Raw genomic sequence first — 12,756 nt, 5'->3', positions numbered from 1 at the left:
TCGTCACGCTCTCGCAAGCCTCTCCGCCCTCGACGTTTCCATCCCAGAGAGAAAGAGAGAGAGAGAGAGAGAGAGAGGGAAATAGATAGAGAGGGAGGGGAGAAAGGGAGATGGAAAGAGAAAAGAGTGCGCGAAAAGAGAGCGCCACAGAGGATCGTAGTAGAGGAGAAAAGAGAGAGAGAGAGAGAGCGCGCAGCAGCCCGGGAAAAGAAATAATCTGCGAGCTGTATTGACGTTTCTAGTCTAACTCTGATTGAATTATGCATGAGCACACCGGTGCTGCCGAGGGCTCTCTATACATATAGTCGCTCTTATATTTTATCAGCTCACCAATCCACACCGGAAAGACCGGCTACCACCGTTTACACGCACACGCTCTTTTCTCTTCCTCTTTTTTTAACATCCCACCCCTCCCTCCCCCTACACCCCCACTACCTTCAATCCTATCTCACTCTCACAACCCGATCCGATCGCTTGCCCCTGCCTGATTACGCGAATTTTTTATTTCCCCCTGATTAGAATAGAACTTAATCCGACGAGAGACTGCGACTAGCGATTGGCGAAAATATATATTGATGAAGGGATTGATTTATAACTGGTTATCATTATATTGTAAATAATGTTTATTTTAATTACATCGTTAATTTTATTTTTTCCAATTTTCTTACGATACCTTTCTCATGTTGAAATTTATTACTATAATTGATTTTATTCCTAGGAAGAATGGAGCGTGCATAATGATGGGGAGGAGTTTCAGTCAATTAGGAAGAGAGAAGTGGCTGAGTGATCCGAGTAGATCGATCGATTATTTAGAAACCGTTTATTAGCGCTGAACGGTGAGCGTGAACCGTGGAAGTAAGGGACATCTTCTTGGTGAATGCTATAGATGGATAAGGTCGAGATTGCTGCCGCCACGCATAAATAACGCTGGGGTGGAACTACGAGCTAGGGAAACAACGTCTTTATGTGCGCACGCGATAATGATTCGCTTGTTTGCTCGATGAAGCTTTTTTCCCCTTCTAGCATAATATGAAACTCTGTATCTCGAGAAGGCAAAAGAAAATATAATGATGCTCGCTACAGACATCACTGCACGTACTCGTCTCGCTGATTGACTTGTTACAACAAAAATTAGCGCGATCTTAACCCACCGGCAATATAGTTTACCCTTAAGACAGAAAATTTCTCAAAATTGCCTCTTTTCATCCTACGAATTATATATATATATATATACATAAAAATAGATTTTAAATAAGAAGCGAGAATACTCAAGAGCACAGATGTGTTCCAGCACTCTCTTTTGTTTTTTTTACCTAAAATTGACTTTCTGTCGTTAAAGTCTGTGGAGACGAAGAGGGGGAAAAGGGGAAGAATTAGATACTTTCAAATGGCACGCGTAAAAAGGTGCAAAAAGGTAACGCGTGAACAATGGGAAAAAGTGAGAGGGAGGGTGTAATTTTTTCGTTCATTCTCGGATACGGTGATGGTCGTGTCGTGGCTGGCCGCGATTCACCGAACGAATGCGTTTAGACTGGATAATGGCTCGCACTTGGTTTCATTGCGGGTGCATTTATCTTAGGTATAAATGTGGCTTGTCATTCTCGAGGGGGGACAAAGCTTTTTTGCTTACTCGCAGGGGCGAGGGGGTGGTAAGAGGAGAAGAAACAAACGAGAGTTAGTTGGGCAGACACCAAGGGTGTCATAATTAACAAACGAAGGTATACTTTTATCGTCAGTGTTGCCAGTCAAAGCCAAGAGCAATAATGGACCGATAATAGGCTGGAAACATTGCACCAGCGCGTTTCTCCCCTTTGGTAAAACGCCTGACTTTTCAAAAGAGCGCGTGTAACGTGAACAGGACATGGAGAACGCGTCGAGTTAAGGTAAGAGCAAGAAAGAGGATGGATGATAAGGATGAGGACGATGCGCCAATAAAAACAGCAACGATACTACGTTGGGCGGCAGATGTGCCACCACCCTTCCCTCAACCTAGGAAAACTTGAATCCTTTAAGACATCCTTCCACCCCGCCCCCACCCCTATGCCTCACCCCCACTCCTTCCTTCCTCCTTTTTCCATTTTTCTTGACGTTGCCCACGTTTCTACGGCGCCTCCTTCCTTCCTTTTTTACTTTCACAACTAATCTGCGCGTTACGAATCGTTACGTTCCTTGCAGATTCCAGCTCTAACCTTATGGATTTTCCTACCGAGCTAAAACAACGTTGTGCACCATTAGAAACGGAAAGAAAACCATTTAAATTATTCAGGGAAGAGAATTTATTCGTAACAAAAATTTCTTCATTATCTTACACCATTCTTTTTCGTAATTCAATGTTTATAGTGGCAGGACGAGAATTCAGGAAATTAATTTTTGGTCAACTTGTAAAATAACGAGGAGACGTTTTGTAAAAGATATTTATTAATGAAATGTGACAATTAAGAAATTCGACTGATTAGACAATTTTTGTTAAAACTAATCTAGGAAGATGGTGCTATGGCATTTAAATCAGGAAGGGAGGCAGGCTGGATGGAGGCAGGCAGGCAGGCAGGCAGGCAGGCAGGCAGAAGCAAGGGGGATGCTAGAGAAAAGTCTACTTGGGCTCAGGCTGGGAAAAGTTGAATCCTCTGCGGCGGGGCTGCTTGGTGCCTCCTGCTTTGCTCGTTCACTCTCCTGAGTGAGCGTCGTCCTACACTTTCAACGGCACCCTCCAACACTACCAATACAACCACCACCGCCACCACTACCTCCACCACCACCACTACTACTACCTCCTCCACCACCTCCACCGCCTTCACCGCCATCGCAGCCGCCGACGCCGCCGGTGCCTTTTATACTTTCATAACTAATCTGCGCGATGCGTACCGTTACGCTCGCCGCACATTTTCTAACTTTATGGATTTTTCTATGAAGCTTTCTCTCCTCTCTACCCTTCAACCTCGCCTCTCCCTCTCTCTCTCTCTCACACTCACTCCTTCCCCTTCTCTCCTTTAGTCTCCTCTCCTCTCATCTACTCTTCTCTCACTCCTCTTCTCTCTTCTTGCCTTTCCTTTCTTTCCACGTTCCTGGACCACCCCACTCATGCAGCCCGAGACTCTAGATCCACCGTCGTAAAAGTACAGGAATAAAGCTGCTGCGCAACTACCGAGCCCCTCAGAGCCATGGAAAATATGTCTCAGCGCGTTAATACTAAATATGAATTTTTATCAATCCACCTCTTTTCAGATTTTCCTCATCTCTCACTTTAATCTACCGTGACATTTCCTCTCCAACAATTTATCGATTGCAAACAAATTCCATCTAGTAAAATATAAAACTTATGCGTAAAGTTGATATATAGATCCGTCTATTTAACACTTTTAGAAATTACATGAAAAAAAATTGTTAATCTCTATCCGAAATCTCTTGCATCGCTTGCTACATAACGATGATATCTAATTTTCAACAGGAATTTTGATTTTTTGCAAAGCTGTATGCCAATTTTATACTCGCGATCCGATGCGTGTCGGATCAAGCAACAGTTTTACGCTGATTTAAAAAACGCATTAAAAAATAGAAAAAGCTTGGAGCACTGCAACAGAGTATCAACGTGTAAAAAAGAGAGAATTACAAAAGTACCGTGAAGGTAGAAACAGTTAAAAGTCGTGAATAAATGAAGGCGATGATCGCGCCCGGTTTAACAAGACGAGAAAAAAATTATATAACTCTATAGAATCATCGTTTTTTCCACAGTTTTCCGGGCTAGAATGTTTTGTTTTTATTTCATGAACATTGCGATAATGAGCATTTTATGTAACATTAATTATCCTGTATTAATTTTACAACCATAGGTACATAATGGGAGTATCGAACCGAGACTCCTGGCTTTGACCATTACCGATTAATAATCCCTAATACGTGACACATTTCGCTTTTCAGCCTGTGGGTCCAAAGAGGTAAGAAAACCGATGTTTCGCTATTAATAGAAAAAAGCAGGCCAGGGGTGGACGTAGACTGTTCCACAATCAACAGTGCGTGCAGAAAAGGAAGGGTAGGAAAACAGTGCGGTCCCCATGGAATACTGGAGGGTGCATACTGCATGCATTTTACCGTGTAAAGAGGCAAGATAAAAAAATCCACCTTCCCTCTAATTTCAGAGATCGTTTCCTATAAGTCAAATTTATCCAATTTCAACACCTAAATCACCATCATCATAAATTCAATCGACCAAAGATATAAGCTGATAATTTATAGCTGTCAATGCGTCGAAATTTAAGCTTTCTGTCATGTTTACCTTGTCTACTATAATACTATTCATATACTTATTCATCAAGTATTAATCTGCTGCACAAATCATCAGTCATCTCCTGTTCTTTTTCTCTCATTCAATGTTATTTATTCCATCAAATGTCCAAACAAACAGATTTAAAAAAAAACGATAATTTTCCAGTCAATTTTCCAAATTAATCGGAAAAAATAGCAAACGTTTCGGTGAAATTCATTGAAAGGATCAGTGTATTTATAGGATGGTTTCTTGCGATATATAAGCTGGATTTTGAAGTTAATGCAGAATTAATAATTATTTTGATTATGAAAAAGAACGATTAAGGAGGCGCGAGGATGATTGAAAATAAAAAGGATGGCATATGTGTGCACGTATATACATGTATAAATGATTGTGATGCGTTATGGTGTACTGTCTATCGTACCGATGTGGTAGAATAAAGACGAGTGAGTGGGCGCAGGAGTTACAGCCTTCTGGCACTCAGCAGGCGAATTTTATTATGCATTTACGCACTTATACATCCCGTATAACTACGCACCGCCCCGTCGGGCACCCTCGAGAGTAGGGGTGGTGAATTTCCCCCACTATGATGGTCCAGGTACAGCCCCACCAACACACAAAAGGGGGAAGCTTCGCTCGTCTAGTGCTAAAAACGAGGATCGATACCAAAATGCTTTAAAATCGCGGATTTTATATATAACGAGGGTTGGCTGGCTGGCTGACTGGCCATGGTTGGCTTGCTTGGCTGGTTGGTTGGTTGGCTGGCTGGCTGGCTGGCTGATAGTAACTCGTTGCTGTGCTTTCATATATATATATATATATATGTATAGCTCTCGTTGACTCCTATGCTCGCTCCTTCTCCTTTCCGTTGCTTACTTTCCTCGCAAACTGTCAAAACCAACGAGCATTTTTTCTTCTCTCGTTCGCTACACTAATTTACCACACCCTGCACCAGCCCTTCGCCTCATCTTTTGCTACTCCTAAGTAATCGTCAACGTCACGACTCCTTTCCATGCAGCGGTTCCCGCGAAAAGATATCATTGTCCCTCTCCTCTTCCTTTCTTATCGTCGACTCGCGCAGAGAGAGAGAGAGAGAGAGAGAGAGAGTCTCCTTCTTCTCTCCTCTCCTCTCCTTCCACCTCGGCTTAATTCGTGAGACGAGAATTGTCGGTACAGAATCTTCAAACTTAATTCCAAGATAAAACTGACAATGCTCGCGATTTTCATCGTTAAACCGCAAACTACGTCCGTCTCATTGGATTTAATTGGAAATATTGCTAAAAAAAAGTGTTCCGTAAAGCTTCGGCGTACGATATGTGGAATTACGAAAATGAATCCAGCCAAAGGATAATCCAGATAGTCGCTTTGTACTCCCTGGGAAAGCTCAAAGAGCTGGTTTAGGCCAAAAGTTCACTACGCAACTTTTTGCGCATTAACATCTGTCGGCATGGCAAAAGACCGAGGGGGTACGTCGGGGCAAAAGTAATGATTCGAAGCTATAAAGAGCAAATGAATCGAGAGCGAGAAGATATTTTATCTTACGATAAGTATATAGAATTATTTCTTCAATTATTTTTTTATTATTTTCCTAGAGGGGAATATGTTTATAAGTATCTCCCTCTGAATTGAGTAACTATCATTAATAATGTCACCTGTTATATTTCGTGAAAAAGGTAACATAAACAAATCGTGGTGATACTTGTCGAAAAGTAAACGCACTTTTGTGAAAAACTAACGGACCTCTCTGAACGAGTAAATAATTCTCACGCGAGCTTTGCGCCAGTGGAGGTAAACCAGCGGTATTTGGTATGAATTAAAAAAAAATTGTCGATTTCCATACAAACTGAGCGGCGGCGGGCGAAGAGCTTTAATTTCATATATCAATAACTGTCAACGTTCGCTAAAAGAAATATCAATATTTTCGTTCTCGTTCATTTTCCTTTCCTCATTTTAATCCCATAAATGCGAAGTCCAAAGTGTGACGATCCGCTCCATGGTAGTTAATTTATTTCTCTCCCATGTTAACACAACAAGTCAAGCGTGAAAATATTGTAAGCAATGAGGAAAATTCCAATCGCGCGAGGGAATCAAAGAGCGTCTCGCTCCTCCAGAAACATCAAGTATATATAGTAATAGTTATTTTCATTAATTCCCTCAATTGAGCATCAAACATTTCGAGCAACGTTACCGATTAATTACGAAAAATAATCTTTTTCTCGAAATGATTTCGGAGAGATTTCACGAGGAGGGTGCTTTCCTGAAATCTTGACGGATAAGGTAGGGGGGTGATCGTGGAGTGGTACAAGTATTAGTTTGAAAATATTAGGGAAAAAGATGAGGGGTCGTCAAAGTACTGGAAGCTGGCTACATAACTTTTTCTCTACCACGCCACGACCTGTTCCGGAACGAGGGGAAACTGAGCGCGCGAGTTTAGAGAGCTAGAAGGGATGCGTGGGATGATAGAGGGCCTGGTGGAGAGGCAAGAAATAAGGGAGGAAAGAAAGGGCTGCGAAGAGACGGTAGGATGAAGAAGGATGGACGGTAGGGCGAGAGGGGTGGAGGAGGAAGGGTAGTAGGAGAGAGAGAGGGAGAGAGCAATGATCGGCGCGTGGGTTTGCGCCACTGGTAGAGCGCCCTTGTTTCATTCCGCTTTTTAATAAGGACCTCGTTTGGAACTCTAGGCTTTAAATAGATCAATACCTACGTACTTCATCCCTGGCAACGAACCCATTCCCCCCATCCCTATCCCCCGTCCTTGCCCCCCTCCCTCTCCATTTCATCCCTAGCCACCCTTTTTACCATGCTCAGCCTCTCTTCCTCTACTCCTCTCTTTTTCTACTACCAACCACCCCCCCCCCCTCCCCTCTTCTCCACCATTACTCTTTCCTTCCCTCTCTTCCAGCCTCTCACCCTCACTATTACTCCCACCTTTTTCCCTCTACCATCTCTCTCGCTCCTGGTGCAAAGCCCCAAAGGCTCTTTCTCACCCTCGCCCATCATCCTCGCACCGATTCTACAATTCGCGAAACACCAGTACGAGCATGCCGTATCCGGCAACCCCGCATGTACACACATTTCACACATGTAGGTATGCTACGAATGTGTCAGTGGCCCGTTAATCCACGCAGTCACCTGTTTCTGCGTCCCCCCCCTCTCTCTCTCTCTCTCTCTCTTTCTCTCTGTAGAACCCAAACCCCCAGCCACCTTCCTCTTTACGCACGTGTACGAGTTTACGTATATCCACAAGAGGCACGTGTATGGATACACTTTTCCTATTCCAATCATTCGTGTATCTACGGTGTAGGAAATAAAATATTGTAAGCGTGTGTATATATGTGTATGGGTTAGTGCATAGCAAAAGAGTAGAGCGGACGCAAAGCCACGATCTCGAAACTTGTCCGTGCGCGGCTTTCGTTCGCATTGCGTTAATTATATACACGTACACATAGCGTGGTCCGATTGTAGCAAACGCGCGACTAAAAAAATCCCGTTCATGTGTGCGTAGGCGACCAATTAATTCGCACCTGTCCATACGCTTTTGTCATTTCCACGTGTAAGGCTTATTTTATCCACACCAAGCTTACGCACACGTCGCCAAAGCTCCAACTCTCTATTATTTTCTACCATTGATAATTATATCGAAGGCTGAAGCTTTTATGCTAATTAAATCGTTTCGATTAATTATTATGCAATGATTACTGAATAACTCAATCAAAGAAAATTACCGAAATTATATAGTTATCAATTGTGCTTATGTATATAGACTAGCCTCTGTAATCCGTTAGAAAGAATTAAATCGAAATATTTATAAGGAATTTTAATTCTTTTTTCTTTCAATGAAGCTTTTACAATTCGGGTAGCGCTCGATTCTACTGAAATTCGCTATTTCCAATGTCAGTCTTTTAATAAATTATAATAGCACCGCGCTATCAAACGTGTCACGAAATATTCAGGGAACTCATTTACGCCAGTTACCGATTCGTGTGGAAGCGTGCATGTAAAATTTGTACGGACGGATGTGTACGGGCGCCCGCGCGCGTGTTCTTGTCAGAAGGAGAGAGAGAGAGAGGGGGGGGGGGGGGGGGAAGGGTAAAGTGGATAAAATCGTCGAGTTTTGTTGGAAAGGTAGGAGGAGGAGGGAGGGGGGGGGGTGCAGAGAGTGATGCAAGTGTGCGCAGTCGCAACACGGGGCGCGCGTGCAGGAATTTCGTGAAGCGTGCTGAGGTGCTCGTGATAGCGCGGTTGACGCTTTTTCATCCCCAGTTTCACCCTCTCGGTGCTCCCGTCTACCATTTCCCGCTACCCTCGGGCACCCATCGAACTACTATATAGTAAGCTTCGTGGACCTCTGCGTTGATCCGAGATCGAGCCAAACAGAGTTTTTTCCTCTTTTAAAGGTTTTCCTTCCTACTTTTTTTTTAGCCATTGGGCTGATTTCCCGAAGAATGTCTCGCTCGCGCCCTCGGCCTATCCCCGAAACAGCCCTGAAACAGCCCTGAAACACCCCCGAAACAGCTTGGGGGCATGCCCGAAGGCAAGCCCGGATACGTCCTAGCCGTATTACCCTCCTGAGCCACCACCCTCTCTTCACCCTCTTCTCCCTCTGCCCCTCCCTCTCTCTCTCTCTCTCTCTCTCTCTACCTCTGCCACGACGCGCTTCTCTATCCCTCCACTAGCGGCTCTCTGGGTGAATGGGCGAAATGTAGGTAGCAGCGGCGTTTTCGCTTTCAATACGGCAGCCGACGAAAACGAGAGTCACGTACGCCAGGAGCACCAACGCCGCCAGCATCACGCACAGACACACGTGGTCGACGCGGCCCACCTCCCTTTACCTCCCCCATACCCAACCTACCCCACCGACACCCTCTCTCGTTTCCTCGCTTCTGTGTATCCGATCCATTTTCTCACTCCCTCTCACGCTACAACCTTGATATACTCCTCTTATTTAACAACGCTTTACCATTCTCCAATGCTCTTGCTATATCCATTATTCTCTCTCTCTCTCTCTCTCTCTTTCACTGTCTTTTTATATGTACATATATATTATTTATATTAGCTACCAAACTTATATATATACTCTAATTTTCTATTGATTCTCTTATCGTTACTTTCCACGAGTTTCAAAACCACTCGTTTTTCAACTTTGACCCATGGATTAATTTATTATGAAACTCGATCAATCACACACACAACAGCAGTCTTCGAATTTCTGGCAGTATTTTATTTTTCAAAATATACACATTAGATTTTATGTGTCGTTGCATATATTTTCATGTGTACTCTAGCTCAATCTGAATTATAATTACCTACACGGTTTGTTATCATTGTAAATAAAACTTTTGGAATTTTCAGTTCGTTTCAGTCACATATAACATTACTCCGAGAATTGGTATTCTTTGTATAAATCTCCTTTGTATCGCGCTATTCAGAAATTGACGAAATTAAAAATATATGGTTGTAATCGAGCGGGCGCGTACACGCGACTTTCAAATATAAACGAGCCCTTAAATCCTCTTCTTGTATTCGTTACTCCCCCTTTCGAACGTTCTTTATTCTCGTTTCATTCCGGCTTCCCTATACTCGTTCGGCCTTTTTTTTCAAGTTATTATGCTAATCCGTATTTCCTACAATCAATACTAGCCTTTTCTTTCGAAAAAGATTTCAAATTAACTTGGATATTTACCAAAAAAAGATATCATATTCGATGAGAATAATCTGTTTTATATAACATGTATTCATATATATAATAACGGCTTTTATTAATATAATCCAGGTTCGTTAAAATTCTCTTGCTTGCCAAAATGTTATTTAATTCTTCATAATTTGTTTCACGGATGGTATTATTATTTTATATTTGATATGCATTTATTTGCACTGCTATACATTTACGGAAAAATTTCGCATGAATAATTACCTGTTTATGTTAAGCTATAAATAATATTCAGAGCTGCAAACTTTTACGTATCATTATATATTTTGTTTTACATGCAATCTAAAACAAATGCAATATGGAATATGATATGCTGTTTTTTTCATAATTCAATTAAAATTCAGCATTTTTGTTGCGCCTCTTATTAAATCAGATTATTACCATCGATAAACATTATATTCGTATAATGTATGCTTTTACCAATTTCAGTATTTCAAATATGACAATGCACCGAAAAACTGTGTCTTTACATAATTATTTTATTGAAATCTGACTGCAATTCGATTGATATCCACGAGAGGCAAGCTGGTGTAAAGTACTGCGATGAGAATTGATTGGAAATGTGTATTATAACAATTAGCCAAAGATACGAGCTACCAAATTCAGTATTAGACATATAAATCAATACTAGTTACGAAGCTGGATATGTCAACGATTTGTCTTGTCAGTTGAACGTAGCGTGCGATTATTTTAATATATTTCCCATGCATTTACGAGCAATGGCGAATAAACTAATTATTTTCTCATTTCGATGCAGCTGTGATTTACACGCTCGAAATGTTACGATGTTACGGTATAAAATGATTTTCAGAATTATTATCGATACAGTGGAAAGATTCGGATTTTACATTTATTCATACTGCATCGTATGCCAGTAATGTATGAACAGAGCGCTATTAAAGGATGCCGGTAAAATCATTATTATACTCACAATGGAAAATCAGAGGAAAAACGTTAGCTGTCTTTTTAATGCAAGTCTTGAATTTCCCTTGGCTGAAAATAGCATTGCAATAACTTGTCAGATATTCCGTCGATTTTCTTTCTACTCACTGCCAATTACCAACTCGTCATAAAGGTTATATTAAAGCTCAATGAGGTCTAGACCCGTTCTCTACGATCGTTTCGCTACATGTATACTCAAAGCTTAATTATCACAAAGTAGAATTTTTAATAACAATTAATCACTAATTTTAATAATAAATAAATAAGAATAGTTATTGTAAAGATTCTTTTAAACATGACTTTGATCTTTGTGCCAGGGATATTTAATCTCGAGTGCGAGTCACGTAATTTCGTGGTCGATGGAACGAACGGAGAGAGGGTGACAAGGTTGGTCGCACGATTTGGCTATTTTTTTAGGGTCAAAGGGAGCAGCATCATTGAACGCAGCGCCAGAGGGCTGCTGGAATTTCTCTCTCTATCTATTTCTTTTTCACACATGTATGCATATACCATATATTATATATAGCAATATATATATATATATATATATATACATATATAGCGTGTAAACACAAAGTTGGAGAAAAAAAGCTCTGTTTCTCTCTCCATCTCCGTTCTTCATCCCCTCACCCTCTTTTTTACGAACATTCTCGCCGGAAAGGGTGATTTGTCGACCTGACCTCGAGAAACATGGAAGCGTCCTTGACCTATCGGCGCCGACGCTCGACCTCAGGCGCCTCCGGAAGTTAGTGTCCCTTAGCCTTCCAAACTGTTGCACGTCCAGTTCCTCCTCTGCCAATATGATATTTTCGATCAATCATTATTAATTTTACGCGACCTTTTAACAAAATCTGTATTCTTGAAGTTTATAAATATGGGTATAATTAAAAGTGGTATCCGAAGAGGCATCGATTTTTGCCAAAGTCCACGACTCCTAATTCCGGATATTAGCATATCTGGAACATTTAATACGTGAGGAAGAGAGATCGTTGTAGAGCAAATTGAGGGAGTGAGGGTTACGAGGGGAAGATGCAAACTGGAAGAGAGATAGGAGATAAAGAGGAAAGAGGAGTTGGGTAGGCACTGAATAGATTCGCGGGCCGTGTAATTTCCGCGGTATACCGCAAAATCAATAAAAGAAACATTACATTGTCGACTGGCAGTATAGGCTGGTGCAAGGCCATAGGATTGAATGAGGAAACAAGATGGGAATGAATCTCACGCAAGCGTTGCTTGAAACTTTTGTATTAGCGTATCAGTAGAGTTAACGTTATGTGTGTACGAGAGAAATTATAATGGAAAGAGAATGAAACAAATGATTATCTGACGTAAGGAAACACGTGGAATTAAACAGAACGAATCTTGGGAGAAATGCGAAAACGTTAAAACGGTGTTAGAAAAGAATAAACAATACTGATTTTATAAATTCAGTTTTTGATTTTTAAAATAATTTTTATTAAAAATTATTTTGTAATATTCGGATTGATTAAAATTAAGCAGCTAGTGCGTTACAACTCCCAAATTTATTTAGGCGAAAAAATGTATTGGAAAATAACTTAATTAAGAATTATTGAGATTTCGTTTTACATTTACAAAAAATATTTCATTAATTTAAATCTCGCAATATTACATTGTCAGTAAATGATAATACTACAGTACGATAAGCATTGTTTTAAACAAATACACATCAATATATTCAGTGTTTTATATTACTTTTTGTTTAATTTGTATAGTAGCGTGCTTTTATTAAATCTGATAAATACACAGAGGCAGGGTAGATGTAATTAACTCCAAATATTGATTTTTATTGAAATATGCAAATTTAAATGATCAGTTTTCATTT

Source organism: Prorops nasuta, unplaced genomic scaffold, assembly GCF_024137725.1.
Source record: "Prorops nasuta isolate Cenicafe-Biocafe unplaced genomic scaffold, Cenicafe_Pnas_1.2 PNAS00008, whole genome shotgun sequence".
Taxonomy (NCBI): Eukaryota; Metazoa; Arthropoda; class Insecta; order Hymenoptera; family Bethylidae; genus Prorops; species Prorops nasuta.
The sequence above is the reverse complement of the archived record's forward strand: the minus strand, read 5'-3'. Positions refer to the sequence as shown.